A 14,360-nucleotide genomic window follows, 5' to 3' on the forward strand; every position below is an offset into this window, starting at 1 on the left:
AACAACACTTCTTACATCTTTCTTAAAAATTAAAAAAATAAACTGTTATGAACTTAATTCCAAATGCACGATCCAGACGGAAGCATAGCCCCCCCTCAAAGTCCATGCAGAAGATTGTGTGTTCGACTCCCGCGATCATCTTGTGAGAGCCATAAGTTTGTAAACAAAATAATTAATACAATAGGCATACTGTAATGACTCAATTAATAAAGATTAGCATTCAGTAACAACTCACCACATGTTAAAGATCTTTGTACAATAGAGTAGAACAATTTAAAAATATACAATCTCGCGGGTCTCCTGTTAGAACGATCAAATACCTTAAAAATGGATGTATATAGTGAAAACACATAATTGACAGTATAGTAAAAATTGATCAGTGTATTTTTGAAATATAAATATGAAGTTTATGTAAAAATAATACAAAGAATATGAAAACTATGCTGCAAACATTTCTCAATATGTGAGATATGAAAACTAAGAAGATGGACATTCTCAGTGCAAATATCGTTGGAGTAGCGAGTGTCTATGTATTTATATTTTTATTTTAAAATAACACTTCAAATTCACTCAAAAAACCAAAAGTTAATGTAACGCTATAGTTAGGTGTGATAAAAGGATCTGTTTTTATTTTTAGAAAAAAATTCACAGAAACAAACAAAAGTTAAAGTAATCTTATGGTTAGGTGAATTTGTCAGTGTGAACATTAATGTTTTGAACTTAAAATTAAGACACAGAAATTCACCAGTTATAGTTAGCAGCACTAACTATAACTTGCGCCCATGCCATGCACTGCTTATGACCTCACATATAACATCACTCATGACATGTTCTATGACATCATTTATGACATCACTCATGATATCTTAAATGACATTGTTGATGACATCACTGATGACAGTGAGACCACTGTATAATGAGGCTCATGTGCGAACACTGGAACTAGGGGCAGGGGAGCCGAGTGTCAGGTAAGATGAGACAGTGCCCAGTTCTACTTTTAATCTCTTAGTAGATTTGGAATTAATGCCTGAAATGGAAGTTGATTGAGACAAAATTTCAACGCACAATATAGATGAATTGGCATATTTGGTTACAGTAGCAGGAAAATATGCCCATAAAACATTTGAAAAACTTCAAGAATTGGTTAGGAGTCTTGAGGTGAATTTTGCTTAAAAAAAGTCAGAATCACATAAGAGAGGGTTGACTATGAATGAAGTGTTGGCTCAGAATCCTAAAACATTATAGAATACTCTCATATGATTAACAGAGATGCTTATTAAATGGGAAGACTTAGCAAGTTTTCGAGAAGTATGTTCAAAACCAGAACCACCCCATAAACCTGAGGTGTTTTAAAAAGAGTGAAAAAAAAACATTGTGGAAAGTGAATTCAAGGCTGTGAGCTACTCTGAAGGTGACTGTGAGCTACTGGTAGCTTGTGATCAACTGGTTGGAGACACCTGCTGTTGCAATTCACAAGAGTCAAGAGTTTAATTGTTCTATGTACAGAGATAAATTTGCCTCCTGACTTAAGACATACTGTAAACAAGGAGGTTGGGATTTTTCAGGAAAAGAGATTGGATTGATCAAAGTGCAGAGCCAGTGCAAATCACTGTGGAAACAAATGTAGTGTATCACTGCATTCCTCAGTACAAACTTACATGTGAAGCAGAGGAAGGAATTAGCCCAGTTATTGATGAAGTAATTGAACAGGGCATTTTAAATGAAGAGTTAGGGAGCCCATGTGACTCACCAATCATGGGATGAAAGAAACCTAGCGTAAAGTGGAGGCTAGTACAAGACCTGCAAAACATATTTATATTTATATTTATATATGCTTATAGAGCGCTACTGACACCCTACGGGTAACCTGGCGCTATGTCAGAGAGTGTGTTGGATGAATAAGGAATACTATCAGCATAGAATTTAGCGAGAGAACTGGGAGATAGCCCGGGAATATAACCAAGTTTTAATTATTTTTCTGAACTGCATCAGATTATCTATTTGTCTAATATCCAATGGAAGTGTGTTCCTGAGTCGAGGGGCTGCTATGCAGAATGCACGGCCTCCTGACTTGACTTTCTTGGCTCTCTGCACCCTCACAAGGTTAGATGATGAGGAACGAAGCAGCCGAGGTGGAGTATACCAGCTAAAACTTTCCTGCAGAGATTTTGGCCCCTGTCCATGTAAGGCTTTGAACAATAGGCAAAGGGCTTTGAAATGAATTCTCTGCAGGACTGGCAGCCAGTGTAGCTCTGAAAGGACTTGCAGAGTAGAGGAACGACGTGGTCGTCCCAAAGTTATCTTTGCCGCCATATTCTGTATTCTCTGCAGTCTCTCGATCAGATACTGTGGTGAGTTCAGAAGCAGTGCATTGCAGTAATCTAATCTGCCCAGAATGGTACTTCGGGCTATCAACATCCTTGCTTCTGATGAGAAAAGTGGGAATATTTTTCGAAATGCTCTCAACAAACTGAAACAGCTCCCGACTATCTTATTAACATGCTTCTCCAGCGTCAGCTTATTGTCAAATGTAACGCCCAAATTACGTACAGCAAGGTTAGGAGTCACTGGTACACTATCCGTACTTGGCCAAAAGTTAGATGGGAATGGAGACGGAACCCTTCCTGTAGTGCAGTAAAGAATCTCGGTTTTCTCACAATTAAATTGGAGTGAGTTCTCCCTGAGCCAAGTTGCTATATCCTTCAGGCATGCATGGAAATCCATCACAGGAACCGAATGCTCGCCTTCTAAGGAAAGAATAAGCTGAGTATCATCAGCATAATTAACCAAATTGATGCCGTGAGATCTTATAATTGAAGGTAGTGGGCTCATGTATATATTAAAAAGGATGGGGCTTATCGCTGATATCTGTGGAACACCTTGCGGTATGTCTGAGAAACTGGAACGAAAAGGGGGGAGAGCAATTGCTTGCTGTCTATCAGAGAGATAGGAGCGAAGCCATTTCAAGGCTGTTCCCGTCACTCCCACCTCCTCTAATCTGGACAAGAGGATCCCATGGTTAACCGTATCGAATGCGGTGGACAGGTCAAGAAGGATCAAAACCGCCGCTTGTCCCCTGTCCGCTCGCATTCGTAGATCGTCCATAACGGTCACCAGGGCCGTCTCCGTACCATGTCCGAGACGGAATCCAAATTGCATCTCATCCAGGACATTGTTACTTTCTAGGAACTGAGATATTGTTTTACTGACCACTCGTTCCAGAATTTTTATAGGAAATGGTAGTAATGAAATCGGTCTATAGTTCTTCATGCAGGTTGGATCTAAAGTTGTCTTCTTTAACAGTGGTGTTACTGAAGTTTGTTTCCAGCATGTGGGTACTAGACCCTCCATCAAGGACTGATTGCAAATTTGACGTAATACTGGAAATAGCTCCACAGACAGTTCCTTCCAGATTTTATGTGGTAGCGGATCCAATGGTGAGCCCGAGGAGATACTCATGGCCACTTTTGCAAAGTCCTCCGAAGAGAGAGCATTGAACTGGTTCAGAGGATGTAATATCCTCCTTTCTGCGGGGTTCCAAAGTCCCAATTTCTTGTGTGAGTGTTGAAGGTCAAGATCATTAATAATGTTCTTTATTTTCTCCTCAAAAAAGGAGGCCAGTCCATCACATAGTGTTTGGCTAGGCACAATCTCATTCTTGATACACTCAGGCTTAAGCAGGGTATCTACAATCCTAAAAACTTCCTTAGAGTTATGTTGTGCTTTCAGGATACAGTTGGCGAAGTACTCTGTCTTAGCTAACACAATTTCTTTTCTATAACCTGCTAAGGCAAGTTTCCAGAGGGCCTTTTCTCTCTCGGTGTAACCTCTGCGCTATCTCCTTTCTGCTTGTTTGCAGCTGAGTTTCAGAGTTCTAAGACTATCTGTGAACCAGGGGGCAGACGGCCTGCCAGCTTTTTTATGAGTCTTTAAGGGGGCCACTCGATCTAACTGGGAACTGATATTATTACAGTAATCTATATAATTCTCTTCCACTGTCTTATCATGGTCATAGGTCTCAACCGGTGCAAGAGCCGGAGCGGTCTGTGTCCTTTTTAAGAGGCCCTTCCAGTTCCTGCTTTGAAATACCCGATCAGTCTTTGGGAGTGATTTATTCAGTCCCAGATTATACAGCTGGAAAATGATCAGGCAGTGGTCTGACCAGCATACTGGTAGAACTTCAAGAGGTCCCATCAGCTGTTCACTAGTGAACACCAGGTCCAGTGTGTGTCCACCTTTTGTGGGTGGATTCCTTTACCCATTGCTGTAAGTTAATAAGTTCACAGGATTGAATGATATTGTGGAAGGCTGTGTCCAATGTCCCATTTGGCCATAAATTAAAATCTCCTACAACTAGTAGCCTTGAATGACACAGGGCCAGGTTATTCAGGATTTCAATGAGTCCTCGTTGGAATGCAAGATCGGCGGCTCCCGGTGGTCTATAGCCTACCAAGCCGGTTAGAAGCTGTCCCTTAGGTTCTTTAATGACAAAGCCCAGGGTCTCTATTCCTTCCATGTCCTCAGTATCAAGGGGGGAGAGATCCCAGCTGTCCTTAAAGATGATTCCAACCCCTCCACCCCTACCGCCCACCCGAGGTTTGTGAAGGGATTTGTATCCGGGAGGGCAGGCCATGTCCAGCTCCATGTCAGAGTCAATATATGTCCATGTTTCTGTCATGAACAATACATCCAAGTCATTACATTCCACCAATAGTTGGATTTCAAGGTGATGCTTAGGTAATGACCTGACATTGAGCAGACCACATTTCAGGCCATCCTCCCTCAGAAAATCAGCCTTCAACCCTGCCGTCCTCTCTATTGTAATCCTACCCTTCTTACCTCCATCTGCTCTCAGATCTAACAGTTCGTTTCTAGTATATACGAGCTTCACATTACCTCCAGTATCCTCCGAAAACGGAGCAGAGTTGCTGGCGCTGAGCGTGGCCGGAGCGCGGACGGGCGCAGACGGGCTTGCCTTGTGCGCGCCTTCGGCGCACCCGCTGCGCGCGTCCGCTGCGCGGCCATGCCATCGCGTCGCTTTTAAAGGCGTAGGAACACCTAGACCGAGAACCTTCACCGGCGGTTCCGCTGTGGAATGCGGACACCGCGAGAAGAGAACCGGCACGGCCAAGTCGGGTTTAGCGGTAACAGAGAGCTTTTATAAGCTGTATCTCAAATTATAAAAGTAAGCAATGTTTTCCCCACGATTCAATTTTAAAAAGTTTCCCCACAATTCAATTTTTTATAAGACACACGTATCCTAAGGTGCAAATAGTATTTAGCAACAACTTGGTCAATTCACATACAGTACTATTCGTTTTTAAAAATATGTATCCTAAAGTGCAAAGAAGTGCGAAGAGCAGCTAGTTCAGCCTACACACAGCGATTAAATCTCATAATAGAGATTTAAGTACAAGACCTGCAAAACATAAAGGATTTAGTGATTCCCTTTTGTTCCATGCCTCAAAATCCTACAGTAAGATTGTTCCAAATTCTTGTAGATGCCCACCATTTGTTTCAATTCTGCTAGTCTAAATTTACCCCGTGACTCAGTGCTAGCGCAAATTATTTATGATAATCTAGTTGCCGCTAAAATGAAAGATGGTTGTACACTTGATGCAATTGCATTGTTAAGCCACCTAGCTGAAAAAGGGCATATTGTGTCCCCTACTACATTGCAGTACTATCAGGAAGAAGTGATTTATTTCGAACTCTATATTGAGAATGTGGTGAGGATCGTGTCCACAGAATGCATTTCTGCCATCCTGAAAATGAACCCACGAACAACACAGAGAGAAGTGATACCTCTTACTTTGAGTTGGTGAAATGGAAGGAAATGAGGTAAGAACTTACCTTTTTAACTGTCTTCCACTTCCGTTTATATCTGGAACTCCATTGTCCAGGTCCCTTTGCTGCTCCAACTCCACCACAATGCCAAATAACTCCGTTGTCACCGAGATCTAAGGTAAGCAACTTTTACAATTGTCATACTATGAATTGTGTGTTGAGAATTGCTGTAGCATTGTGCATTTTTGCATTGCTCTTACATACAATATTTTCTTATGAGTAATGCAGTAATGTTTCTTCATTTTCCTACCTATCCAGAGAAATTGAGCACCCCTGTATTGATACTTAAAAAAATATTGTTGTTGTGGTGCTTGGGGGAGTTGTGCTTGTGATGCCTGTGGGTGTGCATTCAATAGTATGTATATGTTGTTTGTGTGGCATGCACTATATAACAAAAAAGGGTCATGACACATTAGATACATATGTATAAACAAAAATAAGTTGTACTTACCAGACTTTCCTCTACCAGGGACTCACTCCGTCGGGCATCCGCCACCAGGACAATGCCAGCACAATGGCTACATTCTAATCGGCTTGGCGGAATACCACCGGCCTGATGGTACAGTGCCAGCAGAGCTTGCACAAATCTAAATACGGTGGGCGGCATTCCGTCAACTAGAAACTGCCGCCACGGAGGGACAGCAGGAGTACCACCAAGATCTATATTTGGCCCTTAATATTTGCAAGCCTTTCTAGATCTAAAACACAGGCTGTGGAGCACCCCTGCTCTACAAATGCTCTGGAAATGCCCCATTACAATAAAGATTTGCATATATTCTCTCATGAAGGAGATGGGTGTGTACGCTCAGTCCTCAGACAAAGTCAAGGGGGAGGGTGCTAAACAGCTTACTTTTAAGCCACTTTTCAGTCACATTAGATGCAGTAGCCACCACACTTCTAGGGTGCCTGAAATGTTTTGCTGCTGTTTACCTGGTAATTGTCTAGTGTAAAACAGCTGTGATGGATCATACATTTATTTCGCTAGGTCCACATTAATTTGAGCCATGATGACTCGTATCCAAACTCGGCATTTTACAAATAGATGCTTGACCAAAAATAAGCAGGTAAAACTGGCAGTAGAAAATATTTTTGTGAAAAACTGTAATACCCTGAATCCTGCAACACTTCTGCCATTGCCTGAGGAGAAAGTTGACAACGAAATTGACGAAATTGACCATGATCACATTAATGTACAGATTTGTGTATTAAACCAAACCAGCCTTTCAAAATGTACCACTTGAACTGGCTGATTTGATTGTATTTGTTGATGGTCTTTGCCTGAGAGATCATTATTGAATTTTTCAAGCAACATATGCAGTTTGCACAATGCATATTTTGTGGAAGCATCATACATGTAAAATGTAATTTCAGCACAAATGGCAGAGTTAATTACAACCAAAAGAGCATGCTGCCTAGCCAATGGATTGAGCATTACTATTTATACAGTTAGCCAATGCGGTTTTGGAGTGGTTCATGATTTCGGCCAATTATGGTCACAGAGGGGTTTCTTGATATCCTCTCGCACCCCCAGTTTTCAAATGTGTTGCACAAATGAAAGGAGATGATATGGTTTCAGCAGGAAGCAATTAGACAGATTAAGTTTCAAAATACTATGCTCTTATGTCTAGTACATTAGGAACAATTTCTTATCTATGTCGACTCGCTTGAAGAACTGAGAGAACTGCAAAACAAGATGACTGAGGATGAAAAGAAACAATGAGAAAAGATGCGAATGAGATCTGGACATCTACGGAAGAAAGATTTGTTTTGCCTGATTTAATGTTGTTGCAATTGGCAAGGTATTTTCATAAACCTACAGATGTTAGAGGGGACCCAAGGATTAGAACATTTGAAAATATATGTCTCGAACCTCATTTTAGAGTAATTTCAGAGAACTTGTTCAAAAGATGTATAACTTGCCAACAGATAATTATCAGCAAGAGAACAAATGTAGCTATGAATCTCATAGGTAGAGAAGAGGTCCCTTTTGCAAGATTACAAATAAATTACATCAAGATGCCACCAGTCTAGGTGTTTAGTAATTGTCTGCCCGTTTAACAAGTGGATTGAAGTCTACCCAACCAGAAGTTGTAATGCCCTCACTGTAGACAAGCTTTTGTTGATGGTGTTGATCCCTAGATTTGGTATGCCAAATCTTTTAGAATCAGGGGAACATACTTTAAAAACAAAATTATGAGAGCTCTTTCTAAGGTACTGAAAGTGGAACAGAGATTTAATTGTGGACATCATCCAGAAGCATCGGAAGTTGTGGGCTCAGCAAAGGGTGTTCTGAAAGTGAAGCTAGCAAAGGTGTGTGCATCGACTTCATTGAAATGTCCAGATGCTCTTCCGTTGGTCTTAATGAGCATGAGGAGCACGCCCAACGAGCCTACTGGTTTGCCTCCTCATCAGGTGCTAATGGGCAGAGCTATGAGAATTCCTGGTATTTCTTGAACTGCACTTGCAAACATAACTGATAATTTAATTCTGGATTACTGCAAGAGTTTGGCTGATCAGGTATGCTCCCTTTCTCACCAGGTGAATTAGGCTATACTTTTAGCAAGTGAAGAACCGTGCCAGCATCTTGAACCAGGAGACTGGGTCATGTTGTTTAGAAATCTTGACTTGAAACCTATTGGAAGTGGCCTTATCAGGTAATACTGGTAACGAAAACTGTTGGGAAGTGTGGAGATTTGCTGCAGTGGATCCATGTGTCTCACATGAGGAGAGTGAAGACTGCAGGTGAAGAAATGGTGACACAACCCATAATTCACAGAGTCAAGCTTGAGTTCACTTCATGGATCGAGAGGGAAGGAGAGCAGAGAGAAGAGCAACAACAAAAAGAACATAAATTCAAACCTCAGAAACGCTAAATCTGAAAACCCCAGACCAGTTCCAGTTGCAAGTACTGCAAATCATGAGACAGATAAAGATGAGACAAATCTGACTGAAGATAAAAGCTTGATGCGCCCCGATTGCTCTGAAGGTGTTAGTGAAGGAAGAATAGCACTATAAACAGCCACAGATCTGAATGATGAAGTTACTGAAAAGCCTGAGATCAGAAGATCAAAAGAGTAAGAGTGTCAAGCAATAAGTATGCTGGACCTAAATGGGTCTATATGACAAAGATTGAACCAGATGAAAGAGACATTGATCTAACAGACTATTGTTTTTTTTTTTTGGAAGAACATCCATGAATATTCTTGAAGTGGGAATTATAGTGATCTACATTGAATACTTTCCTGATGGAGAAATGAAGCTGAATTTGTGTACCTCTGAGTAGATATTTGACATGATTTTTTATAAACATTCCTGTATAGCTCTCTTAGACTAGAAATTGAGTTAGATTTTTTTAATGACTACATTTTGAGAGCTTGTCCCTATGTTGAAGAAGATTGAGTTTATACCTTAAGCACCCTTGCTGAAGATAGTTTTGTGTCGACATTAAACTTATGTACTGGTTTCTTAAATTATAGGCCTGTATCTAGTTATATTGACTTATTTTGAGAATTGAAGATACATTTTTGAAGAGCTTATTTTGAATTTATGCACCTTTTAGTTAGATTTAACTTTTGTTTTTTAAAGGTTTTTTATGAAAGATCGCTAAAAGTAAGTTGTCCTTGGCTCTAAAATTAGTTTTTTTATTTTAATTTTTTTAAATTACATTTTTGTTTTGAAAAAAATGTATCCTGTTGGGTATGATGTGAAGATTAGAAACTGTATACTTTGGTAGATCAACTAGCTACTTATACTGCAGGTGCATTAACTACAATTGATGAAAAGATGATTATCATTCGTGTGATGGTAATACAAAATAGAATGACTTTGGATATTTTGCTTGTGAAAAAAGGTGGTATCTGCTGTCTATTGAAGGTCTAGCAGTTTTGTACGTATATGGCTGATGATAGCATGTTAAATTAATGATTATGTTAATAACCTAAATAATGTTACGCATGAAGCTAAAACCTTGGGAGAGACTGGTGCTTGGGAAGTAATTTGTTCATTGTTTAGCTCAATTGGCAAATGAATAGCAGGATTGTAGAATGGTTTGAGCATGTGGGTGGAAATATGATGAAGAAGACATTTACCCCAATAATTATAATTCTTCTTTGTATAATTGGTCTATTTCTTCTAGTAAAACTGTTAGGGGATTTCTGCTTAAAAGATTAGTTAAAATAGGGTTGTGAAAAGAAGAAGGTGACCAGGAAAAGAAAGAGACAAACAAGAGATCGAGCTCGAGAACATCAAATCACAAGTGTATAACAAATGGAAAGCCTTGGAAGAAATGAAGAAGCCAAAAATAATACATTTTGTATTGTAGAATAGTGAAGTGTGTTTGTGGTGAATTCAAAAATCATCAGAGGCTTTAATTGCAGATTTATTAATAAAGATGAATGTTCTTTTTCTTATACTTAAGTTAGCAGAAGCAGGTTTCTAAACTAATTTAGCTGGGCCTTGTGCCTGGTTGCACTGGCAGCTGGAGAAATGTAACTTTTAAAAAATTGCACTAATTGAACGATTTCTCTTTAAATTTGTGTTTTTCTTTATTATAAATAGTTGGAAGAGGCTCTCTTTTGTGGTGTTTTAAAAAAAATGAAATATAATTATTTTTGTAAATTTCCCTGGCGCTGGTTTCTAACTGTACCTACATTTGAAATATGTCAAGAACTTTCCTGTGGATGCCTTTGATATGTCCATTGTATTTACTTTATGCAAAGATGTGAGGTTGTTCTCTTGTTTTTAGGTTAAGGGTTAGCATTAATTATGTATTCTGAAGGTGTTATTAGCAGTGAGTTGTTTATTTTCCATTGTATCAACTAATGTGCTTTGAAGGAAGCCTGCAGGAAATTATGGGGCAGATGTACGACCATTTGTTGTGGTTGCAAAGGGGAATTTGGCCCCTTGGCGACCGCAAAAAATGTCGGCCCAATGTACTAAGCCTATTTTGTGAGTCGCTAACATATTAGGGACTCGCAAAATATGGTTAGCGACTCGCTATTAGGAAGGGGCATTCCAAGGGCGTCCCTTCTAAATAGCAAGTGCAATTGCATGTACCATTGTTTTGCGACTGCCAGTTTACCGCCCTTGTCAAAAAGGTGATAAGCCACTCGCAAATGGTAAGGGGTCCCCAGGGGACCCCTTTCCCTTTGTTAATGGGTTTGCAAATATTTTTTAGCAGGCAGTAGTCCCATGGACTACTGCCTGCCCTTAAAAAATGAAACAAAAAAGTTTCATTTTTGGTTTTAAATGCATCCCGTTTTCCTTTAAGGAAAACAGACTGCATTTAAAAAAAAAAATGCTTCATTAAAAAAGCAGTCACAGGTATGGTGGTCTGCTGGCCCCAGCAGGCCACCATCCTCGGGCGTGCTAACTATTCCTAATGGGGTCGCAAATTGCGGCAGCCTCATTAATATTCATGAGGCATGCATTTTGTGACCCCATTGGGAATCGCAATTAGTGTCTGAGACACTGTTGTACATTAAGTTTAGCGAGTCGCAAATAGCGAGTCGCAATTTTGCGCAATTTGTGATTCGCTAAACTTAATGGTCGTACATCTGGCCCCTAGTGTGATGTTGTAAATGTTCAATGTTAATGCTGCTTGCTTGTTAGTTTTGATGGCCAAATGTTCAATCACGTAATGTAATTTGGAGGTAGATGAAAGGAACTCATTGACTATTAATTTTGTGAAGGCTTCTGAAGCGATCCCTTTTTACATGATACAATATAGTTTATTTAGTATAAATATATACTGTTTAAAGTAGTAAATGTTGAACATAATATATACAATTACTATAATTAAGTAAATACCTTTAACTAATTATTCAATACTTTGGGTCTGATTACGATGTTGTGTGGACGTTATCGCTGTGGTCTCTGGACCGACTGACCTCCAGTCAGCAGTCCCAACACCACTATTACAATGCAACCGCACATGGTGCTGTTGCAGACTCCCATTTCTCTATGGGAGCTTGTGCAATGGCCATAAACCGGCCGTAGCACAAGCTACCTTAGAGAAATGGGTGTTTTTGTTAATCCCTGCACCGCGTGGCAGGCACCTGATGGTGCCTGCCACGCAGTGCAGGGATTAACAGGCCTCCAACCGGAGGCAAGGGGACCTTCCTAGGGTCCCCCAAAGTCGCTTTCTGACAAGCTTTTTATGTCAGAAAGCCCAGTATGAAAAGCCTGTTGGAAACCGACATCATATTCCCCATGGCGTAAACGCAGTACATAGGGGATTATGAGTGACTTCCGATTGGCCAACAGGCTCCTAGAGCCCATCGAAAGCCATTCGGTCTGACCGGCCTGTTTCAAATCTGACAACCTTCATTGTAATAAAGCTTCGGATTTGAAACCAGCAATGTAAGTCGGAAAGCCTCCGACCTGCGGTCGAAGGCGTTCCGATTTACATCGTAATCAGGCCCTGTATATTAATATATATTTATTTAAACACACAGACATGTGCGTGTGTGTTTAAATAAATGTATGTATGTATGTATGTATACTATATATATATATATATATATATATATATATATATATATATATATATATACATATATATTCAATATTCACAAAAATGCCCCTTCCGACTGTATTGACCCAGATGGGAGGTGGCGCACACTCCGGCGGAGTGTGCCGGTAATTAAGTTCCAAAGTAGAGAAAAAGCAATCCCAGTGCGCTCTCAGGAGACAAAGCCACAGACACGAAATGCAAAGAGGGGTTGTTTATTCCACAACGCGTTTCAGCTCGGAAGCCTTGATCACGTGGAAGAATGTGTACAACAGGGTAACTGATAAAGTTGTAATTCATAGACATGGACATGGGACTGAAAGGCCAGCCCAAAGGCATATTCGCCGACTCCGGCAGACATGTTGGAATGTGCAACAAAGAGTAATAATTGTCTGGGTATGCATACATAATTATCAAGTGATCAAACAACAATGTAATTGAAAATAATGCATGAAAAAAAAAAAAATATATATATATTGTACATAATACAAAATAAAGGCAAACATGAAAAACAATTTAAAAATAAAAACAATTCAATACTAAAATATAATAATCAATTCCACCAATATATAAAATAGTAAAATAATAACTGACTGACTCTACTTTAACCAATTTACTATTCCCACTCCAGTCTCAACCACATGAGGGAAAATGTTGGATTTAAGAGGGTCTAGATTTATTATTACTACTCCATCCTAAGCAAAAGTAAGGAAAGTGTTGATGTCTGAGGGTTTCAATGTACTATTTCACCTCCAGTCTAAGCAACAGTAAATCAATTAAAATTACAAATTATGTTTCATAAAATTAATAACAGTTATACCAACAATACTAATTCCTAAAATTATTATATTAACTAAACACATTAACATACAATATTTTTACAACTGTAATACTGAAAACGATATTAAAAACAACACTTTTGAAAATAGTATTTTTTACCAAAAATGAAACGATATACTAATAACAATATTCGATACGACTATATTTTTGAATCACAGTACTGTTTTAGCAATATTTGTGCTCTCCAACTTTTTTATCACGTTATTTTGTCTAAACAGCAATTTTGTCAATATAACTTTATTAGTACAGCCCATTGTGCCACTTCACCTCACGCAATGGGCATGATTCTCTTCTCTGTTATTTTATAAAATGTGCTAATGTGATGCTTTTGGGATCGGCACCAGCTTTTCCTTCCCTTTTGAACTTAGTAGTCCATATGTCAGTTTACTATTGACTCTATACTTAGAATATTTCTTGGAGTTTGACTTTATGTTATCCGCTTGCTTATTATAAATTATTGATTTGCCTGACTAACTAATTATAGTTTGGCCACATCTGTCACTTTTTCTCATTTATCTTAAAGCTGTATTATTGAATTTCTCGTGAAGCTGGAATTATGGCAGTAGAGGGGTGATCAAGTGTCTCTAAAAAGAAGCCAGCAACGAGTGAAGGACACCACAGCCTTCAAGTCAACTTTAACTATCTCGTAGGCTATATTGTGCACCAAGGCACCCTGATTTCCCTGTGTCTTTTAAAAGGTAAGTTTTTAAAGTGTGTTGCTAAATGAGAAGAAGCATGCCAGTACATCAGCGCTTCTCAGAGTTTTAGAACCTTGACCCAATTTTTAGGACGCCAAACTTTTGCAACCCATCTAGTTTTAAAGTACATGAGTCGGAGGCGATTTTTCAATGTAATAATAACAATTATTTTAAACATCAAGACCTTGAACACGAACTTTGATCAGAGACGATTTAAGACATGGGCCTAGTGGGCCCTGGCCCCCAAGCTTTCAGTGAGCCCCCAGATAGAGCCATGTCTGTCCTGTAGAGAGTCTTGCCCTGATGACCTTGAATAATTCTTAAACAGATTGTTTTAAATACCGTTTTCCTTTAATTTATTTTTAATGTGAGTGATGTATGGGAGTCCGTTATTGACATTTTGCAGAAAATGCTTGTTTTTCAAAACCATGGAACATGCATAAAAAGTTTGTTTTTGATCAAAA

The 14,360-nt window shown here is 39.3% G+C and overlaps 1 protein-coding gene across 3 annotated transcripts in view; it reads left to right on the forward strand.

Moving 5' to 3' along the window:
• The window catches only part of ASB15 (ankyrin repeat and SOCS box containing 15), a 130,221-nt gene that overhangs the window by 12,892 nt on the left and 102,969 nt on the right, over nt 1–14,360 (forward strand). For 2 of the 3 annotated variants that reach the window (XM_085654196.1, XM_085654198.1), the window contains exons 2-3: nt 5,682–5,841; nt 13,722–13,896. The gene's annotated coding sequence lies outside the window, so the exon portion shown is untranslated. The remainder of the gene's footprint in view (nt 1–5,681; nt 5,842–13,721; nt 13,897–14,360) is intronic. The other variant, XM_085654197.1, reaches the window with a different exon arrangement.

This window comes from Triturus cristatus, chromosome 4_1 (assembly GCF_964204655.1).
Source record: "Triturus cristatus chromosome 4_1, aTriCri1.1, whole genome shotgun sequence".
NCBI classification, from domain to species: Eukaryota; Metazoa; Chordata; class Amphibia; order Caudata; family Salamandridae; genus Triturus; species Triturus cristatus.